The sequence below is a fragment of the Rhinatrema bivittatum genome, chromosome 4 (assembly GCF_901001135.1).
Source record: "Rhinatrema bivittatum chromosome 4, aRhiBiv1.1, whole genome shotgun sequence".
Lineage (NCBI taxonomy): Eukaryota > Metazoa > Chordata > Amphibia > Gymnophiona > Rhinatrematidae > Rhinatrema > Rhinatrema bivittatum.
This window is the reverse complement of record NC_042618.1, coordinates 335,035,935-335,057,893: the sequence shown is the minus strand read 5'-3', so window position 1 is coordinate 335,057,893 and position 21,959 is coordinate 335,035,935. Positions and strand designations below refer to the sequence as shown.

Genomic DNA, 21,959 nt, shown 5'->3' with positions numbered 1-21,959 from the left:
TTGTTTTTTTACTGTTTAGATCAGGGTTGGCAGACACCAGTCCCTGAGTGCCTCAAACATGCACTGCCTCCATTGTATGCAAATCTATCTCATGCATATTCAGAGTGGATATTCTGAAAACCTGGCCTGTTTGCGGCATTCGAGGACTGGAGTTTATCATCACTGGTTTAGATGTATATTTTGTTTATTTATTGGTGTTTAATATACTTTGTAAAATGTACATATTAAAAACATTGATGATAAACAATAACAAAAAATAAAAAGTAATTCCAATGGCCTGAATACTGTCAAATTCACAAGCAACTCTGATAAAAAGAAAATAATTACTATGTCAAATACGATCCCCATAACCATAAAAAGGGCAAAACTTGCAGTATAATTAAAAAGCAGAAACTAATAACCATGATTCACGAACTTCCAAAAAATAAAACAATCCTTAGACAACTGAATTTCGCTCAGTGAGGCGTTCCAAAGTCTGGGAGTTGCAACAGAAAAAGCTTTTTCTCAAGCTCCTTGTAAATTAGCTTCCTTCATGGAGGGGACTTGGAATAATGCCTAGGAGTGGGCAACCTCCAGTCCTCGTGGGCACCAGTTGACTTGGGTTTTCAGGATATCCCTAATGAATATTCATGAGATATCTTGCAAACAATTGAAGCAGTGTGTGTATTCAATAAGAATATCCTGAAAAGCGAAGTGGATTGGGGCCCATGAAAACTGAAGATTGCCTTTCCCTGGTAACATCTCATTCATAGATCTGAGCGACCTGCCTGGATTATAAGGCATCAAATGAGTATCTTTTCTGAACAGTAATTCACTGATTAATTTTTTTTTCAGGCATTTGCAGAATTGGTACAAGAGTATTAGGCACAACTTCAGTCTTGAGGCCCTCCCCATAAAAACACATAATTTGACTTCATTCTTTTAAATATTAAACTTTGTGGTGTATATGTATACATACACACACACACACACACACAATCATTTCACAACATCTGATGAATGTGTCATCTGTGATTTTTGTGGCTAGACTGCAAAAATATTAAGATATTTATAAATTAAAACAAATCCATACTGCATTGGCTGAAGGTAGGGCTAAAACCAAATGCTTCCCTTACTACTCACTATACAAAAAAAAATTCAAATTCTGTTACCGCAGTAACAATGCCACAAACTCCCTCCAACGAATGCCGGTATATAAAAGTTCATAAAAAGTTCATAAATAAAAAGTTCATAAATAAGACAAAATACTTTTTGAAGAAACACAAGACCCTGCAAAAAAGAAAAAGTCACTCAGAACCTATATAGCAAACGTGCCATACCAAAACAGTGCTAATTTCCAGAACTCAAAACAACAACAGTCCTATCAATGGAAAGGCAGAACAGCAGATATTAAATTGGGCCCTAAAACATTTAATAGTTAATACTATTGCTACTACTATTACCAAACATTTATATAGCATTGCAAAGTGTATGTAGTGTTGTACAGACATAAAAGACATTCTCTGCTTCAAGGAGCTTATAAGCTAATCAAGACAGACAGATAAGACAAATGAGAATTTGGGGAGAAGGGAAACATTTAAAATGTCACAGATATTAATAAATGCAGTTTAATTGAAGACAGAGACCATTTCATCTCACTTCCAGACACTCTGTAACAATAATCTACAAAACACACTCATTACATATGTAGCACACCCCATATTAGGAAAGCAGAATAAAGTGCACTGCTACAGATCCCTATACAGAGACTACATGTTAGCAGAACAATCGCCTCTGTCATATCTGCAGAACACAGGCAGATCCTTACCAAATTCAGACCAAGAGATCACAAATTAGAAATAGAAATCTTCAGGCAAAAAAATGAACTCTTTATTGCTCTGCTGCCAATTCCAGCCTCTCTCTCTCCTGCCCCCTGCCACCTGTTCCCTGCAATTGCCTGAGAGGGGAGGGTGGAAACAATAAGAGGTGAAGGGCTGAATTATAGCTCTTCTCTACTCTGCCCCAGCCACACTTTCTGCCCTCCTGTTCCCTGTACCATAGGCTAAACCAGGGGTAATCAACACTAGTCCTGGAGTGTCACACAGGGCTGGCTTTTGGGTAGAACGAGCTGGGTGGATGTCCAGAGTACCGAGAGACAGGAGGTGGCACAGATGACCCAGCAGCCAAGAGAGATAGAGGCACAGTGACCCAAAAGAGAGGCCTGGCAGGCCGCTGCAGACCCCACCCCTTGGTAGCCAAAAAGAGGTATGGCAGTCAGGGCCTCAGTCCAGAAGAGACAGGGAGACCCTGAGAGTGTGTGTGGGTTTGTTTGTCTTTCTGTATGTGAAAGCAAGAGAGCTTGTGTGGGTGGGTGTGAGAGCCTGTGTGGATGTGTGTGAGAGAAAGACATTGTGTATGAGCATGTGTATGTGTGAGCCTATGCATATGTGGGGGGGGGGGGATGAGGGGCAGGGGTGAGAACCTTATGTGTTATGAGAAAGAGGATGGTTTTGTGTTTGTGTGTGTGTGTGTGAGTGTGTGTGTGTGTCTATATGTATGTGTGTGTTTGAGGGAGAGAGAGCCTGTGACCGCACCTTGACTATTTTGTATAGTTCTGGTTGCCAATCTCAAAAAAGACAGAGGATATAGAAAAGGTACAGAGAAGGTTGACAAAAATAAGAGATGGAAAAGCTCCTTTATGGAGAAAGGCTAAACAGCTTGTAAAAGAGATGAATGAGAGGAGAAATGATTGACTTTTTTTTTTTTTTTACAACTCTTTATTTAAATTTTTTGAAAAACAAACTAAACAACTGATCAAGGCACATGTCATTAGGTTGATGCGGCACAATGATGATAGAGAGAAATAGTGGGAGAGAAATCTCTTCCTAATACATGAACAGAAACCAGTAAAGAAGGATGAAAGGAAAGGACCAGATCGCTGAGTAGACATCGAATCCTGGTGCAGAGAACCTTAGTGAGTAAGTAAATATTCCTTGTAGGGGGCCCCAAATAGACAAATACTTAGCGTGCTCATTTTTTAAATCATAACGCAATTGTTCAATCTCAGCTATATCGTGAGTGAGGACTTCCAGAAGGTAGCTACAGAAAATCGTGCTGCAAGAAGTAATTGGCCCACGAGGGCCCTATACTTGACAGGGATAAGAGACCCAGTTCAGGGGTCACATGGACAGAGAGACCCAGAATATTAGCGATCTCCTGGGTAATTTGCAGAAGCTGCCCACTATGGGACAAAACCACCACATGTGCTTGTAGGAGCCAGATTGACCGCACCTTCGCCAACAGAGTGTCCCAGCTTCGGGAAAGCACCGTGACTAAAAAAAGAGGGGTGCGATAAGTGCAATTTAGTAATTTAATCAAAAGCTCTTTGCACCGAGCACAGATGGAAACATGATGTGCCGCGCTTCATATTCGTTTCCAAGCCTTATGGTGGAGAGAAAGATCAAGATCTGAATTCCAGGCATAATTATGAATTGTGGTGTGTAAAGACCATATTTACTATGCAAAATGCCAGCATATATAAGAGATATGCTCTTCACATAGGCATCAGGGTCACTCAAAAAAGACTCCAAACCGTCCAATGGACGCAGCGGCTGGGACAGGTCAAACTTCTCCCATAGGACCTCCCTGAGCTGATAATAGAATGCATACGAGTGGGAGTAGAGGTCATAGTCTTCACATAATGACTGAAAAGACAGGAATCCAGTTTCATCCCACAACTGGGCAATAAACATGAGGCCACTTTCCCCTCCATTCCTTAAGAGCAGAAGAGAAAGTGTATCCAGACAAAAGAGGATTTTCATAAATAGGTGCAATTAACAAAGCATCCGAGGCAGAGCGACCCAAAAATCGCAGGACCCAGCACTAAATACTTAAAATATGCGCAATTAAAGGGCTATTGTGACAAATCCTGTAAATGTTAGGGGAGTCGCTAGGGAGAAAAGGAAGCACCCCAATATTAACTGCCTTGGCTTGATTCTTTTCCATTTGTAACAAGGCTTCGCCTCCGCCATCCATCCAGACTTTCGAAAAAATTAGCCATGCAGCCCAAAAATATAATTGCAAATTAGGGAGAGCAAGGCCACCTTGTGCCTTAGGAACTAGAGTTAATGTAGACCCATCCGGGCTTGTTTCCCCTTCCATATGAATTTAGTCATATATTTGTTCAAGTCCAAAAAGAAGGAAGTGGGAATAGCGCAGGGAGCATGTTGAAATAAATACAATAATTGCAGGAGGAGACTCATTTTAAGTAAGCTAACTCTGCCTGAACAAGAAAGGGTTAGGGAATCCCAGGCAGAAAGCTTGTGGTTAAGTTTGGGCAACAATGGCGCAATATCAGTATGAAAAAGATCTCAAAAGGTTCTGGGAACATATACCCCCAGATATTGAAATCCCTGTTGAACAACTTTAAACTCCCGGAGCGAATCTGGAATGCGAGAATTTGGGTCCACTAGAAAAAGCTCCGACTTATCAAAATTAACTTTTTACCAAGCTAGGAAACCATATTGCCTTAAAAGGGAAGTGAGGGCCCACCCAGAGGTTTTAAGGGATGTCATATAGACAAGGATGTTATCCACGTAAAGAGACATTTTGTGAGATTGGCCACCAAATATAAATCCGGAAATAAGGGGGTGCTGCCTAATAGCAGCCACTAAAGGTTCAATGGCCTGGTCAAAAGGTAGAGGAGAAAGAGGGCAGCCCTGCCTTGTACTCCACATAATATTGAAAAAGGGGGAGAGCCAGCCATTGATGTTTAAACGGACTCTAGACTCCTCAAATGGCCCGAATCCAGGTAACATGGCCCGAATCCAGATAACAAAGCACACAGGAAAACCTGCATTGGTCAAAACTGAGAATAAAAAGGGCTCAGGAGACTCAGTCAAATGCCTTTTCGGCATCGAGAGAAACAATGGCTCCCGCCAAAAACCTAGTCTTGGCCATATGAAGGAGGTTAAATAAATGCCTGGTATTAGATGTGGAGTGTCTGCCCTTCACAAAACCAGTCTGATTGGGATGTATCAGATTAGGTATTAAAGACTCGTCACAACTGTAAATCCTTTGCAAAAATCTTAATATCAGAGTTCAGCAAACAGATGGGTTGATAAGAGCCACAGTCCAGGGCTTCTTTACCTTTTTTGTGAAGGAGAGTAATAGTATCCGGCATAGTACCCAATGAGCGCTCTCCATCTCCAGCCTCCATAAAAACCGGGAGGAGAAAGGGAGAGATGTCGGCAAAAAATTTTGAAAAAAATCAATAGAAAAGCCATCCGGCCCTGGGCACTTCCCCCCGACTGAACCTTAACCGCTACCTGGATTTCGAACAAGGATATAGGTTTGACTAACATCTCCTGCTGAGGCCCAGGCAGCGAGGGCAGACCCAATCCAGAGAGAAACTCCTGAATCTCGGAAAGACTATTACCCTCCGGTTCTTGGTAAAGAGCAGAGAAATAATGCAAAAAAGGAGCTTCTATATCATGAGGCCTGGCAGTGACACCCTGTGCTCCATTATGTATCTGAGCAATGTGAGACCTGCATGCTCTCTTCTTAGTCACCCTGACCAGAAAGGCCCCCGGCTTGTCACCATGCTCATAAAAACGAAGTTTGGTACGTATCAGGGCCTTCCCAATTTTGTAGACCTCCAAAGATTGCAGATCTCGTCGACATTTTTCTAATGCTCGGAGAATCTTAGCAGATCCAGAGCATTTGTGTAGACTCTCCAGTTCCTTGATCCAAGCCATCAGCTGAATTTCTTTTTGTTTCCGCTCCTTGTGAAGATGGCAAGCAAAGCTAATAATTTTACCCTGAAGGAAAGCTTTAAATGCTTCCCACTGCAAAATCGGGGCATAATCTGCTGCGAGATTGAGTATCAAACTTGGCAATATCATCTTTCAACTAGTCGGGAACCTTTTGTCCCCCAAAAGGGAGGTGTTACGCACCCAAGTGAAGGGTCTAGGTGATGAAGGGAAAAGAGAGAAACTGAGCTATACAGGATGATGGTCAGAGAGCATGCAGGCCAGAATATCGCTAGCAACCACCCTGCTGAGTAAATTAGGAGAATAAAGAAAATAATCAATCCAACTGTATGATTGATGACGTGGAGAATAGAAAGTAAAGTCATGATCACCGGGGTGAAGTTGATGCCAAACATCCTGTAAGTTAAAAGTGTGAAGAAGGTCCTGAAAACCCACGTTGTGAGGGATACGTTGTCCAGAATGAGAAAATCTGTCCAACTGCGGATCTGGAGATAGGTTCCAATCACCTCCCAGGCAGAGATGTTCAAACCTGAACTGGGCTATTTGCTCAGTTAATGCATGAAAAAATACTGACTGGTCCATGTTGAGAGCATAAATATTAACGAGAGTGAGAGAAACAGAATGAAGCAGCCCTTCAATCATAACATACCACCCCTTGGCATCAGCAGGAGAATGACGAATAACAAAGGGCAAATTTTTATGAATTAGGATACACACTCCTCGACCCTTGGAATTATAAATCTGAACCACCCAACCCACTTTTAGTTTTTCATGCTCAGCATTAGTGAGGTGAGTTTCTTGTAAAAACAGGATCTGAGCATTACTGCCCTGGGCAGATTGTAGAATACTTCTTCTTTTGATTGGGGAGAAAATCCCCCGAACGTTCAGGGATAAGCATCTAGTTGTCATGACCCCACTATATATTCATGGTATACAAATAATTCCAAGAAGTAAACAGTGTGTGCAGGAGACCACGGAGTACACAGAGAACAAGAAGGGCCATCCAGGGGGACAACAGAAATAAACTGATAGAAGAAATAAAACATCATTAAAGCAATCTGGTCCTTATACCATTTAATAAGAGCAAAAGTGCTGCTAATGAAAAGACATGAGCATGAAACACCCCACCCTCCCCAAAATCTACAATGCCCGACCCTCTACCCCAATTAATGAACCTATTCACTGTATCCGACTGGCCAGCTCTAAGGAGCCCCGGCCTAACCAACTTACAGGTCAATACAGTAAAGTGCGGCCACGGTTACCCTGCTCCTAACCCGCTTTCTACTCACTTTTCGGCCGCGTTAGTCCAACCCGGGATACACTATCCCCTTTAACCCATTCTTACTGCCTCTTTAAATCACCGGGTAACCTCTTCCACCCGTGGCATGTATATTAGATGTAAACAATCGAATTAGCTATTCCCTCCCATACAGTAACGTGCGCCCCGACTATCGCTTTTTTACCCTGCCATTTTGCCGCGCGTTTAACCTGCTAACTTACCGCCTACCCTTACCCCTGCGTTAGAGGCAGGGGTAAGGGTAGGCGGCAAACTTTCCCCCAGCCCCCACTCACCTGCCCTGGCCGCGTCCATGGGTGCTGGTCTCCGGGGCAATCCCAGTCCTCTCTCCCCTCCTCCCGAAGCAACGAAAGTGGGAAAAAGCGGAAAAAAAAAAATCGAAAAAGCGACTATTCCAAAACGAGCTGCTATGATTAGCAGATATTGTTTTCATGTTTGCTTTTTTTCAGTTTCCATGTTTGATAAATTAATGGTCCAAAGCATATTGCAGTATCAAATTCCCGTCTGTCTCAACAACACCTACTATTTCTCTTACAATGGGTAGCAAAGACTTCTCTAAAGCAAGAAGCATATTTCTCAACATAGAAAATGATAGTGAAGAAAGGAAAATCTAAGTTTCACTTAAAAGGTTAAGCGAAAAAAAAAAAAGAGTAGCAACGAAGCGACTTACTTTTCTTGCAGCCCTCCTCCGGGGACGGACATCGGCGGAGACGGACCGCGGCTCCCCTGTCTCCCGGAGGCAGCTGCCGGTGAAGATGGATGCCTGTTCGGGCGAAAGCGGCCCCTGTGCGTGCAATTGGGCCGCTCAAGGCGTGACGTCACAACGTTTGGCGTCACGGCATGTGACGTCACATCTTGAGCGGCCAAATTGCATGCACAGGGGCCGCTTTCGCCCGTGCAGGCATCCATCTTCGCCGGCGGGGCCACTTTCGCCGCCGGCTGTCCCCCGGGAGACAGGGGAGCCGCGGTCCGTCTCCGCCGATGTCTGTCTTCGGAGGAGGGCTGCAAGAAAATTAAGTCGCTTCATTGCTTTACACTTTGGGGCGGATTTTCAGAGCCCTGCTCGCGTAAATCCGCCCAAAACCGGGCGGATTTACGCGAGCAGGGCCCTGCGCGCCGGTAAGCCTATTTTACATAGGCCTACCGGCGCGCGCAGACCCCGGGACTCGCGTACGTCCCGGGGTTTTCGGAGGGGGGCGTGTCGGGGGCGTGTCGGGGGGCGGGCCCGGTCGTCGCGGCGTTTCGGGGGCGTGTCGGCAGCGTTTTGGGGGCGGGTACGGGGGCGTGGCTACGGCCCGGGGCGGTCCGAGGGCGTGGCCGCGCCCTCCGTACCCGCCCCCAGGTCGCGGCCCGGCGCGCAGCAGGCCCGCTGGCGCGCGGGGATTTACGTCTCCCTCCGGGAGGCGTAAATCCCCCGACAAAGGTAAGGGGGGGGTGTAGACAGGGCCGGGTGGGTGGGTTAGGTAGGGGAAGGGAGGGTAAGGTGAGGGGAGGGCAAAGGAAAGTTCCCGCCGAGGCCGCTCCGATTTCGGAGCGGCCTTGGAGGGAACGGGGGGAGGCAGCGCGGCTCGGCGCGCGCAGGCTATACAAAATCGATAGCCTTGCGCGCGCCGATCCAGGATTTTAGTGGATACGCACGGCTCCGCGCGTATCTACTAAAATCCAGCGTACTTTTGCTTGAGTCTGATGCGCAAGCAAAAGTAGGCTGATCGCGCTTCTTTTAAAATCTACCCCTTTATGTTGTTTCTCCAGTCTTCTCTCCCCCCCTCCCTGCGCCTTGCTTCGGGAGGAGGGGAGAGAGGACTGGCAATCCCGAGCGTAGGAGAACCGTCCACTTCCTGGTACCTGTCATTTCAAATGTCATTTGAAATGACAGATACCAGCATGTCCGTGAAGCGTTAGGCCAGCGCACCCAGGATACTGTATAACGCTCTATACAGTAAAATGGGTTGCGCGGGCCTAACGCTTCACGGACGCTTCTTGGACACGGCTTGCATTTGCAAGCTATTTAAATACAGTATCGAGCGGTAGGTGAGCCGGACTGTGCGTGCGGCAACCACTGGTGCGCACGGCATTAACGCAGCTCTTCCTACCGCTCCTTGCTGTATCGGCCTGTTAGTAAGAACCCTGAACCAACCCCCCAACTATACCCCAAAACTTTGAAAAAAGGAGCAAAATACCTTCCAGTGGGAACCTAATCGAGACCGGAGGGAGAGTTCCCCTCCACAACCAGTCCCGCAGTCCCTAAGGGACCCAGGAATGGGGACTTCGATTACCTGCAATGCTTCCCATGCAATGCCCCAAATATATATAGAGAGGAAACCTCTGAGGAAAAAAAGGGAGCTCTCCGACCATGCACTGCAAGGAGCCAAAGCTAGCATAGGTTGCAGTCCAGGGACCCCAAGTAAAATAAAAGTAGGAATAATGCAGGATAACAAACAGAAATGATCAGAGGCAGTAAAAATGTTTCTCAGAAGCGCCAGAAAGAAGGCCAAGATGATGGGCAATATCTGAGGGGCAGGAGTCACACGGAGATGCAGCTGAAACTCAAGGAGGTCATGCAGCAGTAGTGACAGGGCTCCCACCGAATTGAGTTGGGCAAAAAATCATGGCCAGTAAGCGGTAGGACCAGGTCCAAGAGTAAGAATTAAACCGCTGGGTCTGCAGAGAAGTTATTATCTTTCAGTCAATGCTCAGCCGCTTCAACAGTCTCCAAAATAAACGAGCGGCCGTGATGGAATACGTGGAGATGGGCAGGATAAAGCATAGCATATTTGTAATTCCGACGTAACTCTTTCTTAATGGTAGCGAAAGCCTGTCGTTTGTGCTGGAGTTTGGCAGAAAAGTCCTGAAATATCATGATTCGGGAATCCTGATAGTGAATGTCTTTAAGGCCCCGGGCTGCAGCAAGGATTTTCTGTTTGTTGGTTAAATTGTGTAGCTTTATTACTACCGCCTGTGGTCGACCACCAGCCACCGGAGCAGGACCCAGGGGACTATGGGCACGATCAGTTTTAATGGGGGCTTGCAGCTCTTCAAAACGGAACACCACCGATAGCCATTTGCCAAAAAAGGAGACCGTATCGTCTCCTTCTGCCTTTTCAGGAACCGCCAGGATCTGAATGTTTCCTTAGCACGACCTGTTCTTGAGCTCGTCAAGCTTGTCTTGAATGACATTGTAGCGCCACTCGAGTTGGTCGATCTTAGCTCCTGCGAAGATCAGCGCCATTTCAAGATTGAGGATCTTCCTGCCCTGCTCCTCAATTTGCGTTGAATTATCTTGGACAGATTCCACCAGTTGTGCCACTTTGTCGATGATGACATCAAGCGATCATCAAGTTGAGAAGAAATCCGGTCTGCAAACTTCTCCATCCAGGCCCGAATGGAAGAGGCCTGGTCGTCTGCCTCACATGGTGCAGCTGCCATGTCCGCATCTGCTGTGTGCTCAGATGGTGGAGAAGACCTCGCAGCGTCTAGATGTTTGGCTGATTTTTTCAGAGTTACCGCCCAATCAGCCCATAAGGATGGCGGCAATCGTTTCCCCATCTCCTTAGAAGCAGACATGGCTCGTTGATGATGTGTGCCCAAAAAAAGAATCAGGTAAAAGAATAAATGTCAGCAGGAGCCTCCACCACATGCGGCTGCCTCGTTCAGGTAAAGAGGGAACAGTTATTTACCCTTTCAGATATTAGGACTAGGGTATACTTCATGAAATTAGCAACCAGCAGATTTAAAACAAATCAAATGAAGTATTTTTTTTTCACTCAGCGCACAATCAAGTTATGCAATCTATTGCTGGAGTACATAGTTGAGATAACTAACATCGTGAGGTTCAAAAGGGAATTGGGCAGTTTCCTGAAGAAAAAGTCCATGAATTATTAATTAGCAGCCAAGTAGACTTGGAAATGTCAGCCCTTATCAATGGAGTGAGATACAAGAAATAGATCAACTATTGGGGATCTTTTGAGTCTTTGTGACCCAGAATGGCCACTGTCAGAGACAGAATGCTGGGCATAATGGACCCAGCATGGCACTTCTTATGTTCTTATATGTATGAGCATGTGTGTGTATGTGTGTGAGAGAGAAAGAGTCTGTATATGTGTGAGAGAGGATAATAGTTTTGTGTGACCACCCTCTCCCCCAACCTATGACAATCTCAGGATGACTAAAAATAAAAAAATCCCAGGTATGGGAGAGCAGGAGATTTTTTAAAATCCTGTTTAATTATTGGGGGGTGTTTGATGTGTATGCTGTTTTGAAATATTTTATTGATGTTTTGGAGAATTTATAATATTTTTTGAGGTTTTAATTGTTGGATGTTCTGTCCATCAGCCATATTCTTTTTATTTGGGAGGAAGGAAGAGAAGAGTGGGACTTGGAGACTGGGGGACCATAGTGACTGGGAAACTAGGTAGGGAGAATAATATTTGGATTGCGGCAGAAGATGGGGGAGTGTCGAGATTCAGAGATTTGGGAGGTGGGGATGGGTAGTGAGAGTAGGGACTTTAAGGTAGGGGGACTTAGTGATTGGGTGGAGAGTATGAGTGTGTTTCATTTCATTTATTATTTGTAATATCCCGCTTGTTAAGCGTGTTATCCAAGCAGTGGTACAATTCGGAAATATACATAAAATCCAATATAAAATTTAACTATAATACTAATAAATCAGGTAAAAATTAAATTAAAGAAAATATTATGCAGCCTAAACAAATCTAAAATTCTAAAACAATTAAAACATATAACAAATAATGACTATACATAATACAGAATTAACAACAATATATCACAAAATTATAATAATCTAACTGGCTATTTTTATATGTTGAGTAACACCTCTGTGCTGACTGCTTAAGTATACTCAAATGCTTTTCCAAAAAAACAGGTCTTCATTGCCTTCCTAACGTTTAGATAATATGAAACAGAACCAATGTCAAATGGAAGAAAATACCAAAGTGAAGGTGCCTGATAAATAAAAGTGGTTTTGTCCAACTGGATTACTGATGGTGGTGGAACAAAAAGGAGAGTAAAGAATGAGAAGGAATATAAGGCACAAAAGGCTTAAATAGATAAAGAGGAAAGCCAGCTGAAAAAGTGCTGTACAAGATAGGGCTATGTGTGTTGGGGGGGAGGTGCCAATCTTGAAAAAATAAAAGGGAGCCATTCAAAGAAGTTCTCAGAGCTCCATAAATGTTTAAAACAGCCCTGGATTCAGGATAGGAGGAGTGCCAGCCATGAGTGAGGAAAAGCAGAGCAGTCAGACCCAGGCATGTAGAATGGAGGGCAAGGGAGTGCCTTGAGGGAGGAAGAAGGGAATGCTGGAAAGGAGGGGAGGTAGGGAAGGAGGAAGGAAGCAAAGGGGAGAAGAGTGAGAAAATATTGAGGGAAGGAGGGGAGAGAATGGATATATCAGTGCTATATCAGGGTACAAATTATATCGCAATGATAGGGAGGATCAACTTGGTGGGGGTGTGGCACTTTATGTCCGGGAGGGTATAGAGTCCAACAGGATAAGGATCATACACGAGACTAAATGCTCAGTAGAATCTATATGGGTAGAAATCCCATGTGTGTTGGGTAAGAGTATAGTGATAGGAGTATACTACCGTCCACCTGAACAAAATGGTCAGACAGATGATGAAATGCTAAGAGAAATCAGGGAAGCAAACCAATTTGGCAGTGCAATAATAATGGGATATTTCAATTACGCCAATATTGACTGGGTAAATGTAACATCAGGACTTGCTAGAGACATAAAGTTCCTGGATGTAATAAATGATTGCTTCATGGAGCAATTGGTTCAGGAACCAACAAGAGAGGGAGCTATTTTAGATTTAATTCTTAGTGGAACGCAAGATTTGGTGAGAGAGGTAACGGTGGTGGGGCCACTTGGCAACAGTGATCATAACATGATCAAATTTAAACTAATAACTGGAAGGGGAACAATAAGTAAATCTGCAGCTCTAACACTAAACTTTCAAAAGGGAAACTTTGATAAGATGAGGAAAATTGTTAGAAAAAAACTGAAAGGTGCAGCTGCAAAGGTTAAAAGTGTTCAACAGGCTTGGACATTGTTTCAACAGGCTTGGACATTGTGTTCAACAGGCTTGGACATTGTGTTCAACAGGCTTGGACATTGTTTAAAAATATAATCCTAGAGGCTCAGTCCATATATATTCCACACATTAAGAAAGGTGGAAGGAAGGCAAAATGATTACCATCATGGTTAAAAGGTGAGGTGAAAGAGGCTATTTTAGCCAAAAAAACATCCTTCAAAAATTGGAAGAAGGATCCATCTGAAGAAAATAGGATAAAACATAAACATTGTCAAGTTAAGTGTAAAACATTGATAAGACAGGCGAAGAGAGAATTTGAAATGAAGTTGGCCATAGAGGAAAAAACTCATAATAAAAACCTTTTAAAATATATCCAAAGCAAGAAACCTGTGAGGGAGTCGGTTGGACCATTAGATGACCGAGGGGTTAAAGGGGCTCTTAGGGAAGATAAGGCCATTGCAGAAAGGCTAAATTAATTCTTTGCTTCTGTGTTTACTAATGAGGATGTTGGGGAGATACCAGTTCCGGAGATGGTTTTCTGGGGTGATGAGTCAGACGAACTGAATGAAATCACTGTGAACCTGGAAGATGTAGTAGGCCAGATTGACAAACTAAAGAGTAGCAAATCATCTGGACCGGATGGTATGCATCCTAGGGTACTGAAGGAACTAAAAAATGAAATTTATGATTTATTAGTTAAAATTTGTAACCTATCATTAAAATCATCCATTGTACCCAAGACTGGAGGGTGGCCAATGTAACCCCAATATTTAAAAAAGGCTCCAGGGGCGATCTGGGTAACTATAGACCAGTGAGCCTGACTTCAGTGCCGGGAAAAATAATGGAAACTATTCTCAAGATGAAAATCGTAGAGCACATAGAAAGATATGATTTAATGGAACACAGTCAACATGGATTTACCCAAGGGAAGTCTTGCCTAACAAATCTGCTTCATTTTTTTGAAGGGGTTAATAAACATGTGGATAAAGTGAACCGGTAGATGTAATGTATTTGGATTTTCAGAAGGCGTTTGACAAAGTCCCTCATGAGAGGCTTCCGCGAAAACTAGGAGCCGATGTCCTTTTGTGGATTACAAACTGGTTAAAAGACAGGAAACAGAGAGTAGGATTAAATGGTCAATTTTCTCAGTGGAAAATGGTAAACAGTGGAGTGCCTCAGGGATCTGTACTTGGACCGGTGCTTTTCAATATATATATAAATTATCTGGAAAGGAATATGACGAGTGAGGTTATCAAATTTGCGATGATACAAAATTATTCAGAGTAGTTAAATCACAAGCAGACTGTTATACATTACAGGAGGACCTTGCAAGACTGGAAGATTGGGCATCCAAATGGCAGATGAAATTTAATGTGGACAAGTGCAAGGTGTTGCATATAGGGAAAAATAACCCTTGCTGTAGCTACACGATGTTAGGTTCCATATTAGGAGCTACCACCCAGGAAAAAGATCTAGGCAACATAGTGGATAATACTTGAAAATTGTCGGCTCAGTGTGCTGCAGCAGTCAAAAAAGCAAACAGAATGTTAGGAATTATTAGAAAGGGAATGGTTAATAGAATGGAAAATGTCATAATGCCTCTATATCGCTCCATGGTGAGACCACACCTTGAATACTGTGTACAATTCTGGTCGCCGCATCTCAAAAAAGATATAGTTGCGATGGAGAAGGTACAGAGAAGGGCAACCAAAATGATAAAGGGGATGGAACAGCTCCCCTATGAGGAAAAGCTGAAGAGGTTAGGGCTGTTCAGCTTGGAGAAGAGACGGCTGAGGGGGGATATGATAGAGGTCTTTAAGATCATGAGAGGTCTTGAACGAGTAGATGTGACTCGGTTATTTACACTTTCAAATAATAGAAGGACTAGGGGGCATTCCATGAAGTTAGCAAGTAGCACATTTAAGACTAAATGGAGAAAATTCTTTTTCACTCAACGCACAAACCGTTTTGACAAAAACTCATTTTATAAAACGGTATATAAATTTTTTAAATAAATAAATAAATAAAGCTTTGGAATTTGTTGCCAGAGGATGTGGTTAGTGCAGTTAGTGTAGATGGGTTCAAAAAAGATTTGGATAAGTTCTTTGAGGAGAAGTCCATTAACGGCTATTAATCAAGTTTACTTAAGGAATAGCCACTGCTATTAATTGCATCAGTAGCATGGGATCGTCATAGTGTTTGGATAATTGCCAGGTTTTTGTGGCCTGGTTTGGTCTCTGTTGGAAACAGGATGCTGGGCTTGATAGACCCTTGGTCTGACCCAGCATGGCAATTTCTTATGTTCTTATGATAGAATGAGGGAGAAGGAAGAGAGTGCTTACAAGGAGAGAGGGGGAAGGGGGAGAATGCCTGGAGGAAGTTGGGAGAGAATGGATAGAGGGATAAGGGAATAAGATCAAGGGGGGGGGGAAGAATGTTGAGAAGGGAGGGTGCCATCAACCATTTTTGGCCAGGTTACCATTTGCCCCAGAAGGTCTGACTTGCAGAATATCCACAATAAATATTTTATTTATTTATTTGCAATGCATGAAAATCTACTTCATGCATATTCATTATAGATATCCTGAAAACAGACCTGTTTGTGGAACTCTAAGATCAGAATTGTCTACTGCTGGAACAAAGCTGGAACAAAGCTTAAAGCTCAGGTCCCTTCAGAGGTGCAAAAACAGTTAAAAAAAAAAAAAAAAAGGGTTTTCTGTTTTTTCTAACACACCACAATAAACAAACCATTTTGAAAAGTAGTTCTCCCAGGACAAGCAGGATGGTAGTCCTCACATATGGGTGATATCATCGATGGAGACCTGTCACAGAACACTTTTGTCAAAGTTTCTAAAACTTTGACTGGCACACTGAGCATGCCTAGCATGCCACTAACCCTGCATCCAGCAGGGGTCCCCTTTCAGTCTCTTTTTTTCCGTGCAGCAGTTGCCTCGAGGTTCTCAGGATCTCTGTGAGAATTTCTCACAACCTTTTTCCTCACGGAATTTTTTCTTCAAAATTTCAAAAATGTTTTCCCCTCATCCCGTGGTCCACCATCGACCGTTAACCTCCGCTAGCACTGGTAAGTTTTTACCTCTTTGCTGTCAGTTCCCGATGGTGCTCTCATCGGTTCCCGACGACCACCGACCGCCCGCCAAGTTTATTTTTCAAAAAAATGGTGACCGGTTTTTGGAAGTGCCCCGAGTGTCCAAGGACTATGTCCATCACGGACCCAATTGACGTCTGCATTCTATGCTTGGGGCCTTCCCATGACATCCAACTGTGCACCAGTTGCGCCCAAATGACTCCTAAAGGCTACTGGGCATGCTTAGAAAAAATGGAGCATCTATTCAAATCTAAGCGCTCGTCTCTGTCTACTCTGGCCAAGGGTGCACCGAGTCGGAAGCCGTCTATGGCATCAACTCCATCTCCATCGATGTCTCAGCAACGGGATTTTGGGGAATGGCCTTCACTGCCATCGTCACGCTCAAAGGCCTCAACATCATTGTCCTCGGCGCCGGAGAAGGACCGGGCCGAAAAGCACCGGCATCGGCACCGACGAGAATCCTCTTCGAGAGCGGACACTGACAAACCATCAACGTTGTTGGAAGCACTGACCAAAAAAGTCCTGGGGAGAGGAGCCCCCATCCTCCTCTGGACCCAGGACACCGAGGCATTCCCCACCTACAATGGTGCCGGGAGCTGAGACTCCACTAATTCCAGTGGACCCTCCGGCAACGCCTATGGAGCCTCCACCCCTGGTAGCTGTGTTACCAACACCAGCTTTCCGGGAGGAATTGGACCGGATGGTCCAAGAGGCAGTTCTACAAGCGCTTTAAGGGTTTCAATCGCCATTGGCACAGGCGCCCATGCTGAAGCCTGACCTGGTGCCTGCAATATTGGCTCCACTCCTCGAAAGGCTAGACACCCTTATCGGCACACTTCCATCGGTGCCTGCTCCTTCTGGACTGGCGCCCCCTCCGAGGCCATCGATTCCTCCACGGCATCGACCCCGATTCCTCTGTCTTATGATGATGAAGTGCATGATCCATCAATGCCGGACCTGATTCCGGGGCCATCGGGTGTATTTCCACCCCGGAGACCATCGAAAACACTGATGTCATCGATGCCTCCACCAGCCTCAGTGCTGCCGCCACCTATTTCGGTGCCTCCACCGATTCCATTGGTGCCACCTCCTGATCTGGCTGGATTAGGACTTCTGCCTCCATTGGAAGAACCACAGGGTGGAGGAGACCAGCCTCCACCCTGTGGTGGAGGAGACCCATGGGGTGATGATTTCTCTGACTCCCAGGATTCTGAGGACATTCTATCGGAGCCTTTACCTCCAGAAGAAAGCACCGCTCTCCTCCAGAGGACCTCTCGTTTGCCAGTTTTATAAAGGAAATGTCTGAAACCATTGTTACTTTCTTCTGTACCAAACAGCGTGGTCTGCTGGCACTATTTCTAAGCATACCATTGGTGAAGCAGCAGAAAGAGGTAAGATGATTTGATGGGAGGGGTGGAGAGCGTTAAGAGGGAGTCCCAGGAGGTTTTGTTTTTTTTGGGGTGGCTGTGGTGGGGATAGATTGTATTCTATTTTTTTTTTTTTTAACAAAACAAACATTTTGTTTTATTCTTTCATTTTAAGCACAAATTGGAAGAGCGGGATCTGGGGGTGATCATATCGGATGACCTTAAGGTGGCCAAACAGGTGGATAAAACCAGAAAGATGCTTGGGTGAATAGGGAGAGGAATGGTCAGCAAAAAAAGAGGAGGTGATACTGCTCCTGTTTAAGTTCCTGCTGAGACATCGTTTGGAATACTGCACTTCTAAAGGATGTAAACCGGTTGGAATCGGTCCAGAGGGTGATCAGTGGCCTTCATTCTAAAGCATATGAGGGTCAGACTTAAAGATCTAAACATGGATACCCCGGAGGAAAGGCGAGAGAGGGGAGATATGATACAGACATTCAAATATCTCAAAGGTTTCCATGCAAGGAGCTGAGCCTCTCTGAATGGAAAGGAGGCTCGTGAACGAGGGGTCATGGGATGAGGGTGAAAGGGGGTTAGACTCAGGAGTAATCTAAGGAAATATTTCTTTACAGAGAAGGTGGTGGATGCACCTTCCCAACGAGGTGGTAGAGATAAGGACAGCACCTGAATTCAGTAAAGCATGGGATAAATACAGAGGATGTGATTGCTACTGTTCTTTGCCACCCCCCCTCCCTCCCAGAAGCTAGCACCCTAGGGGCAATCACCTAGCCTGTCTCGTGGTTAAGCCGGCTCTGGACATTGTTCTTCATGGGGCAATATCCATGCTCCATTTGATCACCGAGGAAGCAGTACACTAGTTTTAAGGAATGCAGTAAGGAAAAAGAAGGTTTAAGCAGAAAAGCCCAAGGCCTTGGCAGAGTTCCATGCAAGCAGGCACTGCAGCCTTACTCTTAAATGTGACTGAGGACAGATTACAACTAATACAGTACTTGACTTCTTCGGAGCTGGGCCTTGATTAAGTTAGCAGCAAAGATTCAAGAGAAGTATTAAAGAGAGTGAAGTTTTACTCCATCTTTGGTGTTACTTGGAGCAGTGCCTATAAATTAAATGTCTCCCTGATTTTTTTTTCTTTGCTTTCCCTTGCTACCTTCAGTCTTTCTGCAGGGGCAAGAGGGAGTCTGTATTGAGAATTAGTAGCAATCCATCATGACCAACAGAACCCATCACTTTGCATTGCCAGACCTATACATTTCAGTAGAACATATCATTGGCCTACTGTTATTTTAACCAAATATTAAGAACAGAAAACGTCAGCTGTATTGAAGTACAGTACATGTAGGGTTGCCATATAACTCCATGTCAGTAGGCAGAGGGTAAGCATGTGTGGCCTTGTTGTCCAGTTCCCTAAGAAACTGGGATTACACACATTCATTCATTCATGCATGCAGTGGATAGAAATCCAAGACTGGCTGAGCATCTTCCAAAAGACATGGAACTATAGGTGTAACCTTAAGTACAGTGCTGGGTAGTGAATGGAGTTTTTGGTTAATGGTCCAATTTGAGGTCCATGTGGAAAGTCATTTGTTCAGCTGAAAATGGCATCTTACCATGGAGAACTCCTCTGATCATGGGCAAATATTCCCTGTTAGACAAGAGTTCACCCTCTGGTGTCTGTGAGGAAGGAATCCCCTTGGAGTCACTTGTGCTGGTGATAGCACTAGAATGCGCATTCCAGTCACATTGTAGACTTTTGACTTTATCAGCGGCTGACACATTTTACTATGCAGTATTTCTGTAGGATTTATATGGTTATACGTTTCAGCTTTAATATGGCAGGCAGGAGTCTACAGTACATCCCAAACAGAGTAGTCATAAGGAGATGTATGATAACGTTTCATTTTTCCTAATTTTGATGTCTGACTAAAGGCACTAACCAATAGGGATGTGTGAAAAAAAGAAAAATGCCAAAACAAACCTCCTGGAGACCCTCCAACTCCTGCCCTCCCCAATCCCGAGAAAGCCTTGGGACCCAGGCCTACCTGGATAGGCTGAGCCAGGGCCTCCCAGGCCCCTTTATTGTCCCCTTCCAGCTTCATAATATTTGTCCGGGGCCTGGGCCTCCCAAGTCCCTCCCTTGCTGTGCTCCATGGAAACATTTGCCGGGGCTGGGGCTGGGGACCTCCTCCCCTCCATGGGGTCCTTAGGCTGCTGAGGGCAGGAGCAATCCTGTGATGGCTGATTTAAAAATGGCGCTGGTTGCAAGGAGAGAGAGGTGCCGAAGTGACATTACTCTGGCTGGCAGCTGTCCTAGGTGTAGCAGGAGCCATTATGTTGAATATACTCAGCTAAAGTAAATCCAAGTGGTGTTGCCCAGATAAATGTTAAACCTCACAGCCTATATTTGAATATAACCAGTTAGGTTTAAAGTTTTATCTGAGTTTGTGTACCTCGACAGCATTAACCTTTAACCAGCTGTATTCAAAATATAGCCGGTTAAGTACCAAAAACACAATTAAAAAAACCCAAACAAACCACTTCTTTTTCAGCAGGTCTGATTTTCTCACCTCCCAAAATCAATAAAAATTATGTTGGGACCTTATGAAATGAGCTGCCTGATTTTCTATGCAGTCTAGATGATATTGATTTTTTTTTAAAACAACTGAAGACCCTGCTTTTCAGTGAGGCCTTTATGCTGGATTAGACTGGTGAAAAAGTAATGGTCTTTAGTGCCGAAGTATGGATGCGCATTTGTGTTACATTAATTTATTTCTCCTTTCTGTATATTTATTTTATTCTTGTGTATATATATATACACAAGAATAAAATAAATATACAGAAAGGAGAAATACTAAGCTAAGCGGAATACAGTATATATATATATATATTCCGCTTAGCATGGCAGGTCCTACATAAAAGGACAGTAAGTGATTTAAATAAATAAATGTTGGGCATAGCCCCCAATCCCTCGTTGCCTCCCCCCTCCCCAAGGTCCCCAAAAGACTAAAAGTAAGTTACGGGCCATAGTGGCTCAAGGAGCTTCCCCAGGGGCTCTGGGTCCCCTTCTGATCCCCACCCTATCCAGAGCTCCTTCCCGAAAACACTCTCCAAGCTGCTGGGAGCGTGATCCATTCATGCTGCTTCTGGTGATGTCCCATGTTGCTATGGCAGCAGCACTTGTGAAAGCACTGTGGGATGTTGCTGGGAGCAGTCTGACTGACTACACCACACTCCTGGTGGCTGCAGGATTTTTAGGAGGTCTGGTTGTGGGTGGGTGAGGAGGGTGGAAGGGACTGGGGCCTATGTGGGGTTTTTTTTTTGGAAAATTAGAGAGGGGAAGATGGGGAAGCTCTTTGGACCACTATGGCATGCAACTTATTTTAGGGAGGCTTGCGGGGGGAGGGGGGGAATGGGGTGATATGCCCAACATAATTTTTGGGAGTAGGGGAATCGAAATTGCTGGCCCAGAAATGTTTATTTTATTTTTAAATTGTGTTTTTGATACTTAACCAGCTATATTTTGAATATAGTCAGTTTAAATATTAATGTTATCTGGTTAACTTTATGATTGTATTAAGTTGGTCCAATAAAAAGGTATTACCTGATAAATACAAAAAAAAATATATATTTGTTAACCTTTATTTCTGTGCATTCAAGTGGAGGAGCATGGCAACTGCACTACTTTATTAATATTTTGTAACCAGCAGCATTTTGCATCAATTAGTTTTGAAATTCTTTGAGGCTCTGCTGAACTTGTGGATGCAGCTGGGTTTGCAGAAGAGTTGCAGGTTACCTGCTGGTAATTGGATCTAACTGATCCAGGTTGATGGCAAACCCTCAAAGGCATCTTGCCCACTCAGTAACGCTCACATTTTCAACGCGCTGAGTGCGCTAAAACCGTGGGATACACTCATGGCTGGGCCATGCGGGTGCCGAGTGAATTTTAAAAACGTCCCGGCTATGCACATATTCCCCGGTATGTGCAGAAGTGCTGGCCTGTCTCAAAGGGGGCCGGGGGCATGGTTTGGCGTGGAGGGGCTGGGGCTGGTTGGGTCAGCGGCCATTAGGCCCTGTCCGGGGGAAGCTTGCGCCAGCCGCGGAACTTACACCAGCTTGGAGGAGCGGGTAAGTTGCAAAACAAAAAATTCTAGGGTATATAGGGTTGGTTTAGGGGTCGGGGAGGGGAATAGAGAGGAAGAATAGGTAGGGGATAGGGAAGTTCCCTCCCTCCCAGATTTGCAGTTTGTCACCCTATTCATGTTGCTGCACATTGTTTTCTAAAATCTCACCCCCCCCACCTGTTGCGCGCGGAAGAGGCCACACACTCGCACATGCACGAGTGGACATTAAAATCTGGCACGTATGAGC

At 44.6% G+C, this 21,959-nt stretch overlaps 1 protein-coding gene across 6 annotated transcripts in view; it reads left to right on the top strand.

Annotated features, from left to right (window-relative positions):
- MGAT5B (alpha-1,6-mannosylglycoprotein 6-beta-N-acetylglucosaminyltransferase B) overlaps window positions 1-21,959 on the top strand; it is a 498,248-nt gene that overhangs the window by 126,317 nt on the left and 349,972 nt on the right. The gene's annotated exons all lie outside the window — the stretch shown is intronic.